Raw genomic sequence first — 11013 nt, forward strand, 5'->3', positions numbered from 1 at the left:
ATTGTTTACCTAAAAGCAAAACAGTTTTCTTTTCGACTTGGATCGCATTCTTTGAAATTTACTTCCATTTCATATTCAAATATGTCAAAAAATTTCACATATAAAATTCAGATACTAAGAGCATGAATATAATCCGATTTCATTTTTATATCATCATTAAAACGTTACGACGTCATAGTGAATTTTCCCTACTATTTGCAACCCCTACGAATACTAAGACATTCGTTTATATGATATCTAGATTTGTTATGGTAAGCACCGAAATTTATTTCATCATCATGGAGTTAACGCTAAAGTAGAATGAAGTATATTTCTCACTTTTTGCCTTTCTCGGGCATTTTTTTTTTTTTTTTTTTTTTGGGGTAGAAAGAATGGGGAACAGATAGGGTATAATAGCCGCAGATTAGTGGATTCGCGTTAAATCGATATATATGTTATGTCTTCACCATTATATTTGTGCTTAAATATGCGCAACCGCATTCAGATTTGAACCCGCGAACACTGGCACTCTAGAGCCGCGACTTTTATCCACTCCACTATTCATGCCGAATAATGTTTTATATTATTTCGAATTGCCTCCCTGTACCGTTTATGTCTCTTTAATATAAAATGATGAAAGCAACGATGATTTGTTACCGCATTTCGTAGTGTTTGCCTTCATTAGTTTAGTTAAAATTAAAAGTCTTTTATATTGCCGTTGTCATACGTTAATCTCATCGTGATCTCTCTCTCTCTCTCTCTCAGCGTTGACCCATCCAGCGGAAATATGTTTGGCGGATGGCTCTGTTTACATAACTCTAACGAAATGCAACAAATTTATTGAGTCGATTTTCTGCTCAAAACCCTTTGAAATATTTTAGATTAAAAACAGATAAGCAATGAAAAGACTATAATACTACATCTAAAGAAGAACATTTACCATCACATTTAATACTTGAATACATGAATGATGAATGGTCGTTATGAGCGGCTAACACTCAGAAAAGTATTCGATTCGATAATATACTCTGTACAAATAATCGAGTTAAGTAACGCAAATCGGCGAATGGATGGAACTTTTTCCACTAAACTAATATTGAGCAGAAAAAGTCATTCTCCGCAAAACTTATTTAGTCATTTAGTCAAGATATTTTGGTGCATGCGCCTTAAAGAACGGTCACGCTGTCGTTTGTGCCGTGCCATACAAAACAACGTAAGCTTTAGTTGCGTGAGTCCTCTCGAAAATCAGCTAAATGAGTTCTGTGTCTGCAAATCCAAGTTCTGTCAAAGTGATAGAAGACGGATCAGATTGTGTTTACTTGACTAAAAACACCTCTCGACTTTTCAATAGATTGTCTTCGCAATTTAATTAATTTCCGGCATGAATTTTCGCAAAAACTGCACAAAACTTTTTCCTTAAAAACACTGCCTTTAGCTAAGGTCAATATATTTCCGCGCGAGCCATACGGCCGTGAAAAGTATGACTTAAACTAAGAGAATAATTAAAATTGTATATCTATCTGAATTCAATCTCGAATTGTACTTTTCAATTGTACAGCGCTGTTATCAACTATTAGACAACCATATTCTTAACCAATTTAATATGCTTAGCAGTTCTAAAACTGTCTGTCTCTCCGTCTGGTAGAAAATTGCCTCAAGCTTGGGATATCTATTTCGGTATTTTCATGAGTCAAGCTTGAGAGAAATATGAGAGTCATTCGCTCAAAAAAGGTACACAGATACACTGCGCCCGTTGGCGATTAACGATACAATTTATAACCAGGTTAAGAATCGCGGGACAATAAACTTCTAACAACGTAAGGAAATCATATAGATTTTATGAAAGCAAAATTTTTCTTGTGTTACGACAATATTCACTTTAGTCTTGCAGTCTTTGTAATCATCTGGATAAGTGAAAAATTCAACCTTCTACACATTTCTTAATATGTCTGTTGAGAAGCGGAAGATCGTGTCGTAACGCTAAAGTGTTATGGAAACACGCAACTTCGCTTTAGGAACTAGACTCTGGCACATTATAGAATTACGATCTCTCTCGATGTTTTTTTTTTTTTTCTCTTTTATATAAATTAATAAATTAAGCACATAACCATATGATTTCTAAATAGTACCAAGCTTCGAACGGTACGTGTCAAAATTTCATGACACTCCGACTATTAGTTTATATATTACAGTGGTTTTACTGACGTTGCTTCTGCAATTTTCATAGCAACGGAAAAATCTGAATTGCGTGGCCTGATAGAGGATTGTTTTTTATTGAGAAAAATTTCCATTCAAACTCAGCATTGGCTTAAAAAGTGCTGCGGCGTTTCTTTTCCGCCGAGAATAACAAGCTGTTGATGATGTACGAATTTTATACAAGGTCTACGGCCACCGATGATGCTGAACGCTCGCGAATTCGCTGGAATTCGGTAGTCGTTCCACGTAAATAAAAACAAGTAAGAACATTATAGTCGAACCAGGCCGACCATTAAATACCTTACACCGCATTGTCTAACACAATTCTTATTTTTGCATGAAATTACTATTGTGGATCAACTGTAAGTGCCACGTATTAAAACTGAAGTTTTTCTGCTCTGAAAAGGATCGATTTTAGTGAAAATCCCTATTAGGATACGATCCGAAAAATAGGTCGAGGTGCTCCAAATATGATAAAATCAATTTTAACTTCTTATATCAAATTACTATTGTGATGTAATTTTCATCGTGAAGCTTTGTAATTATAATTTTTTTTGGTATGAATTTTAGTCTTCGCTATATGAGAGGGGTTTCAAAAATTGCCCCCAGCCGGTCCAAAGTTTTCATACCGTTTTTAGAATGCCGAAATACTACTAATACCACTTAGCCACTTATGCGGAGAAATTTTGAAAATTACAATACTGTTCGAAAAAATTGATCTGAACCATTTTCCATAGCGTTCGTCTTTGGGCAAAAACACGTCGCTGTACCAAATTTCATCAATATATCTCAAAAATTGCGACCCGCAGCTTGAACGCAAAAATAGATGGAGAGACATCAGACAAACAGACAGACTTAGATAACTTAAAAATATGATTCTAAAACATGCGGTCTAATAAAAGGTGGATCTATCTTAAGCCCCAACTTAATATACCTCCTAAAACAAGTGGTGTACAATAGCTAAGCATTTTGGAAGATCGAAAAGTGAAGTTGTGTACAATAGCTAAGCACTTCGCTATGTTCGAAGTGCAGATAGCGCTTTCGTTCACTTCAGGACAACAATGCGTTGATGACTCAGTTTGCTTTTGTTAGATAGAGTGTTCGAGAATTTCGACTCAAGCCGTTTACAACTTTTGTCTTTTCTATTTTTTTTTTGTTTTTTTTTTTTTTTTTTGATTGCTAACGACGTCCATTTTTCGCTTGGTTTCTCGCTAACAATACATGTTCATAAAATATTTCCTCCACCAAAGATTATCCGTTTTTGATTGAAAAGTGAAAAGAAACGAGAAATTCAAAAAAAAAAAACAAAAAAACAAAAAAACAAAAAAACAAAAACCAAATTACATGACACGTGCATTTTAAAATCATTTCTAGCTGCGTAAAACTCATACTAGAAAAACAAAAAAAAAAAAAAAAGCAGGACAAAGGAAGAGCATTTTCTCACACCAACACCTTCACATAAATATAAATTGCAAGCATTGTACGGGTTACCGAAAATTGCATTTAAAATTTCATTTATGCTTAACACAATTCACCCCAAAATCATTTTTTGTATCGTTTATTTTTGTTGTTAAGAGCAAATCAACCCTGTTTAAGATATTTCGGCGTTTGAAAAACGTATCTACGTTATAAATACTGCCTTCGTAAACAAAGACTTCAAAGTTAATCTCCAATGCAATTGAATGACATAAATATGTGTCTTTATGTATTTACATATAGTTGGGAGTGGGTGAATAATATATGCAGATGTTTTATGGTGAATTTACAGTACCGAACTTGTTGAATTTTTTTTTTTTTTTTCTTTTTTTCTTGCTTTCAATTTTTTTGAGTTTTTATATTGAATTTTGAAAAAAAAAAAGTTTTTTCAAAAATCTTTTAATTAAAATATAAATTGAAAAATACATATCATTGAAATGGACCAAATACAATAACAAAAAGAAATCGATATGGCAATTCAATGGTTGATAAAAACTTAAACTCAATCATTTTTTTTTTTCTCTTTAGTCTTTCTTTTCTTATTATTAGGTTCAGTTAAACGAGCGAGGTAAAATAACTGAGCAGAGAATTGTTATATATAAATTCCAGCCAATAATAAGTTTCACTAAAACTGTAAGTCACCCTTGGCTTTTTCGTTTAAATTAAACTTATTCACCCATTATCATCAACATTATCATCATTATCGTACCTAACAGTCAAAAGGTTATTTGTGGAGTAAACGATTTTTTTTTTCCTTCCTTTAACATCTCTGTTCGGCATATGATTTCGCGGGAATTAGCTGGGAACTCAGAAATGCTAGAGTACGGAAATCTATCAGCAGAGAAATGAGAACAAAAACAAAAAAAAAAACAAAAAAAACAAAAAAAAACTAAAAAAAAAAACAATATTTAAACGAATTCCAAGGATAGAAATAGAATGAAATGAAATGCACAACCATTTAAACATATATATGCACATTTTCCAACCCTTAAAGACCTTAATTTCCTCGTAAGAGAACGACACCTAACATTTACATAGTCATACACACAAACAAACACACACAAATACACATACACATATAGACCCGCATACAGCCACACGAATATTCAAAGAATATTTTATACTACACAATATATATATTTTATGGAGTGTTGTGTTGTGTAAAGGAAAAATGCTATAAAAATGTACACCAACACTTACTCGCTCATCAGGATGTGTAAGGAGTCGTACAGTGCCGTGCAATACAAAAGAAATCTTTGTATGAGATATTCAAGTCGATTCATCGATTCACGGGTATCACGGTATGAATGTATGTTCATTGCACACTTTTCAACCTTCGGCCTCTTTTTCAAACTCATTTTCCCACTATTTCTTTCTAATGAAAGTGAAATAGTTTTTTTGCATAAACGCACCAAGCTAGCGTTCTTTAAAAGTCTTTATTTTCTTCCAAGCCATTCTTGCCTCGAAATGACAATCATATGTTAACGTTTATTGGGATCGCCATAGGGATTGTAGAGATGGTTAGAGCGAAATTGCAAGTCCACTAGGGACTCAAGATCGCACATAAGTTATTGTAGTCATTGTGTTTGTGTTTGTCGTTCCACAGCGAATTAATTATTTTCTTTCTTCCGCTGCATGTTGAAGACATCTATTATTATTATTATTATTATTATTATTATTATAAATTTAGCCAGAGAATAAATTCTAAGACTAAAAAGTCTTAAAGCATTAGCATCTAAGGCTTTCAGCTTTTTAAAAAACTCTACCGCACTTGAGAGAAAGGCGTTTAATATTCGTAATGTGTCCCAAAATAAAGTCACAAAAATCGATTTAGGATTATTTCGCTTATTAAGACCGGGTGTAAGCGTCCGGAAAACAGCAGTTGTTAAATTCTAATCTCTACGTGGCCTTTATATAGCGTGACTAGGTAAGTTAAGTCTAAATGTGCGAATGAAATGCGAACGTCTGGAAAGAGGCTTTGTACAGGCGTCTGTTCGAAATTTCTGATTCACATTAGCCTCTATCGGAATAAAGACAAAAAAAAAAAAAAAAAAAAAAAAAGCACCTAATTGTAATAAGTAAAGAGAGAGGGAGACGGTAAAACGGCAAACACATATTGCGATTGTTGTTATTAAATATACTTCGTATCCTTCTTTACTTCAATTTCAATTTTTTTTTACAGCACTGTTCGTACGGCAATAAGTGCGCACTGTCCTGCTTGCTTATTTTAAATTGAAAACGAGGCAACAATTTACGGTAGCATAATAGAGTAGTGTACTGTGTTTACAAGCGTTTATATGGTTGTGTGTGTGCTCTTGTGTTTTTGATGCTTGTGCGCTTGTGAACGTCTCCGTACTCGTTTCTAAAGTGAGTACATTAGATTTCTCTTCACTTCATTTCTTCTTTTCCTCTTCGGTCTTCACGTACCCATTGATACTAAGCACTTATTTAAGTCTGCAGTACAAATACGCCCATATCCGCGTGCACTCATTGCCGCACCTACACATGCAATGAGTGCATGTTTACTTATGATACTTGTGCATTTTATGTTTGCTCTCGTTTTTCTTCCTTCTTTAGGTCTCTCATTCTTTTTTCTTAACGCTCCCCATGTGCCCGTTGTTATTGTTATTGTTGTTGTTGTTATTATTACCATATTTAACGCTATGTTAGTCTTCATTTCAACTAAGATGGGCATTCAGCATTTTCCACGTTTCCTACGTTGATCTAATGCAATTTATATCCTTTTTATGTGCGCTGTTCAACATTCATTGTTCACTGTTCTCTTCGCAACGACACAAACTTTTGGTATGGGTGTGCATGTTTACAGAATAAGAACAAAAATTATGTCAACGAGTAACTCTGACTTTGTGTTTGTGTTTACTGCTAGTATTAGTGGTTCATTTTTTTTATCATTGTTGTTTTTATTATTGTATTTATTATACATTTATAGGACTTATTTTAAGACCGAAAGCAGCCTTGTCCAAGATACGATCCGCGGGCCACACACAATCTATTTTATGAATATTTTTTTTTATCTTTTTTTTTATCTTGATTTTATAAATTCTTAATTAGGTTACAGCATCTGAAAGTACTTATCGGAAAGTTGCAATGAACTAAATAAAAAAAGAAAGGAGAAGATTTTGAAACGTTTGATCAGGAAAAGGACTTTTGTACATTTCGCAAATACAACCATCAGAAATAATATCTGAGAGTTTTAGCCACGAGCTTTTCCCCCTTAAATGCACTTTCATAGACTTTTATTAGTAGCCATTAATATCAATACTATAGTGATCTGCTGGTGCAGATGTAATCGCATGGGTTTATTTTATTAATATTGCAGTGATTCGCAGTAATTTGACTACACTTTCCAACTCGCGTAATCGATAGGTATTTCACGTAGTAATTCCCTATTAAAGAAACCAACAATCTTCCAACCATTCGAACAACCAGAGAGAATTCTTGCACTCATCACCTAACCAAACTCCACCAAACCACCGAACAAAAATATTTACCAGAGATTCAATAGCAGTGCATTCTTTTTGCGTACCCTACCACTACGTACGGTGCTGGGGTATATTGACTTTTATTACGCTAACTAGTTCGGAAATTGATTTTGTGTGATTCTGATTTCACCCTTGTCTGTCCGTCTATTTGCCTTATTTTCTTGTGTTCAACCAAAAGTTCGCAAGTTTTAAGATGCTTAATGGAATCTGGTACACTAACGTGTTTTGGACGATCGCCATTGAAAATGGTTCCGCTCAGACCACCTTTTCGACCACTTCCCATATAACGCCTTTTTTTTGAATAGTAGCCATATGAATATTTGTGAAAATTACAATAGAAAATTGGAGGTAATTTGACTAATAATGCATTTGGTTTAGAAAAAGAATAATAGCTGATCAAAAATTGTTGCGAAATTTTGAACAAAGACGAACACTTCCAATGAATCGTCTCCAAAATGATGGGGTATAGCAAAGTAACAGATACGCGCACTTCATAAGGGCGCCAAATAATCTGTAGAGTTGGATGATTATTGACCGTCTCGCACACAATAGCAGTAATTTATTTACACTTTACACTCTTGTATCACATCGTCGTGATTTTCGCTTGTTTTAACATAATATTAAATTATTCACTTATCGGAAAGACTGTAGCGATAGTCATATAATATAAAGACACTTCGTCTCAATTATCCACTCACATCTTCTTCTCAATTATCTATTTAAAATTATGACACTTCAGCCACCCGCTTTTCCTTCATAAGCAATTTCAATTTAGCCGATCTAGTAAGAGTTCCCAGAGAGAGTCATTCCCGTCATAACGATTTCAGTCAATGAATAGTCATTCGTTGCACACTATGCTCGTTGCTGGAACAATCTCGCACCTAATCTTACAACTATTAGCCGTGGCGTTAGTATCTCCACTCAATTGCATCGAATAATCTGTAAGTACGCAATGATCTCCTATTTATGATAGGTTTCTTTACAAAGGTTTTTACAGTCTCTTATAGGCTTACTTGCTGAGTTATAATTGAATGATGTAAAATGTTGAAACTGTCTATGTATGGAATTAGCTTTTATAAGTTTTGTAGTTAGAAAATAAATAAATTGAAATTGATAACGAAATCAATGCAAAATAGTGTTTACTGTCTGTTAAGAATCTGCAACAAATATCGGCGCACAGCCGTGAAACTCTTTTAAATCTCTCCTTTCTTCCCTTTCCTTCTCTTTCTTGAGCAGGGAAGATTATGAAGTGTGTACAAGAATGGAAAAAAGCTTTACCAGGCAACTAAACACTGATTTTGATCACTTATTTTCAATTACGCAATCAATCGCAATCCAAAAGGCCTTCAAAAAACTGATATGAGTACATCAACCTTGAAAGAAACAAGTCGGAGAATGGTGTGAAAGTGTGGTGAAAAACATTGTTATATAAATAATAAAATATCGAATGTAAATCGTAACTTACGGTTGATTATTTTTTCTACTTGCCTTATTTACTTAAACAGTGGATAGATATGTAAAACATAAAAATGGAGAGAGAAGGAAACGCATTCTATTCATCATTTTTATGCTGGCATAGGTGAAATATATCGGAGCCAAGCCACGTCAGTAAGTCATTCATTACCTTTGCATTCTAATTGCAATCGCTTGTGAGTTCACCGTGTGTGGCTTACTACGCTTGCATGCCCTAGTAATCTTAGCAATCGCAGATATTGCGGAAGATAGCCTTATTAGGTCTCATCAATACGTCTGCTTTATTCGTTTGTGTGTCGCTTGAGAAAAATGCTGAGCCTGCACGCTAGGACATAACCTAAGCAGGTAGTCAACAGCAAATGGTGCACTTTAAGGTATTAAACCATTAGGCCCAACTATCGTAAAAAACTCACTCACTGCTAATAGAGAAGCGAAGGACGTCAAACTTACCTTAAGGCCTTACGATTTCGAAATGCAAGAAATTTATTTTTTACCAAACACCTCAGACTAATTAAAAGCGCCTGAGAGAGGACTCTTTTTTTATAATTCTGTTATATAATTCTGTTATAAATCGTAACAATTGATTGCAAACATTTTTTTTTTTTTTTGACTTATTGTCTTCCCAGCTAATCTTAGTTGCCTCAGCAGCGTTCAGGTAATCATGTTAATCATGTTTGGACAGATCTGTTTTAATATAAATGGGGCGCTTTATTAAACAGACAGTAACATTCTTTCGATATCATTGTTTGCAACCATTTTGAACCATAAATTACTATAAGAGTGAAAACTAACTAATGTTATTACTTAGCGAATCATCGCAAAATTTCTATTGAATTTATTCAACATTTACGCTTTAAGGAATAATTAATGTTATGCACAATATTGACATTTGAATATAAGATCACTCCAGCAAACAGATATTCGAAATTCGCTTTAAACTTTAATTACAACAATTCGTATATCAAAGATTTTTATTGTTCGTGAGTACTGTCGGTGCTGTTCTTTGCCGGTTTTCTTTTTATATACGATATTATTATCATTATTTGCTCTCTCTTTCTCTTTCTCTTTTGTTTATATTTTTTATTACGATTGTTATTTAATTACATCTAAAAAAAAAATTACTGTCAACTAGCTAAAAAGCTTAACCACGTCGGTTAGGGGGAGAAAAAGTGAAGGCGGAGAGGGCGGCACAATGCAAAAACAAACTTGTTGTTGATAAAGATACATTTATTCGCTCACATAATCTTTACGCGATAGATGAGTGAACAACACACAGAGAATATGTTGCATTATAATAATATAAACTTATTATTATATTTTCTTAAATATAGTTTTTCATAATTTTTTCTTCTTTGGGACATTTTTTTTTTCGTTTTTTTTTTTTTTTTTTTTTCTATACAATTTTATATACATTTAGCTTTCAAAGTCATTTGTAAAAGTTTTATGTTTTAAGAGATACGTATGACTTGTAATAGGTTTAAAAAAAAGATATGTTTATTTTTTTGGGACTAAGTAGCCACGATTAGTCAGGGTAATCGTGATTGCAAGTACAATATAGTTTGCATTTTCAAAATAATGAAGAAATCAAACTGTCTCTAAAAATTAGACGATAATTTTATACATATATAATAGTTATCAAGTCCAATCTAGCGATTCATCGATACCATCGACCCATATTCGCATTTCTTCAGCATTTCGAAATCGTCTGCCAACCGACTCATGCTGCCAACGATCTTGGCAAGTGGCAATCAGAAAGCGCTATGTTTGTTGGTAAAGGATCGCGATTTAAATCTCCAATTTGGTAGAGCATATGATCGAAGTTGTCCGGCAGTCTCTAAACTCTCTACTTACACAATAAATGAATAAATATACGAATTTTCATAACTTGTTTAAATTTCCCACGTAACGCAGTCATTCTCTCACGAGCTGTATTGCAAGTGACCACTTCCTGCTACCAATAAACGTTGTCTATATTCGTAATATCAATTAAAGCAAAAAAAAAAAAAAAAAAAAAAATATTAAGCAATGACGAACCAGCAGCGTTTTGAGGAAAGTACGGCCCAAAAAGACAGTTAGCTCTAAAAACGACATTAAATTGTCACACGTTTTGCTTGTTGACGTACCCAGGCAGGTGAAAATCAGTCCCATCATCGAGCATCGTTTTGGGCAGCTGTCAGTGTTCACTGGTTCAATATCATCACAATAAAAGTTATATATTGATATTTCCAAAATAAGAGAAAATCGTGCGGAAAAATCCTATATGAGAAGTGAGCTAAACGAAGGGTATCTAAAGTTCTTTTTAAATTATGCCAAAACAATTCATTTATTTATTTGGAATATTTTTTTTTCTTTACCAAGTAATACTTGTAACAGTTTGTCTTATGCC

The sequence above is a fragment of the Glossina fuscipes genome, unplaced genomic scaffold, assembly GCF_014805625.2.
Source record: "Glossina fuscipes isolate IAEA_lab_2018 unplaced genomic scaffold, Yale_Gfus_2 1, whole genome shotgun sequence".
Lineage (NCBI taxonomy): Eukaryota > Metazoa > Arthropoda > Insecta > Diptera > Glossinidae > Glossina > Glossina fuscipes.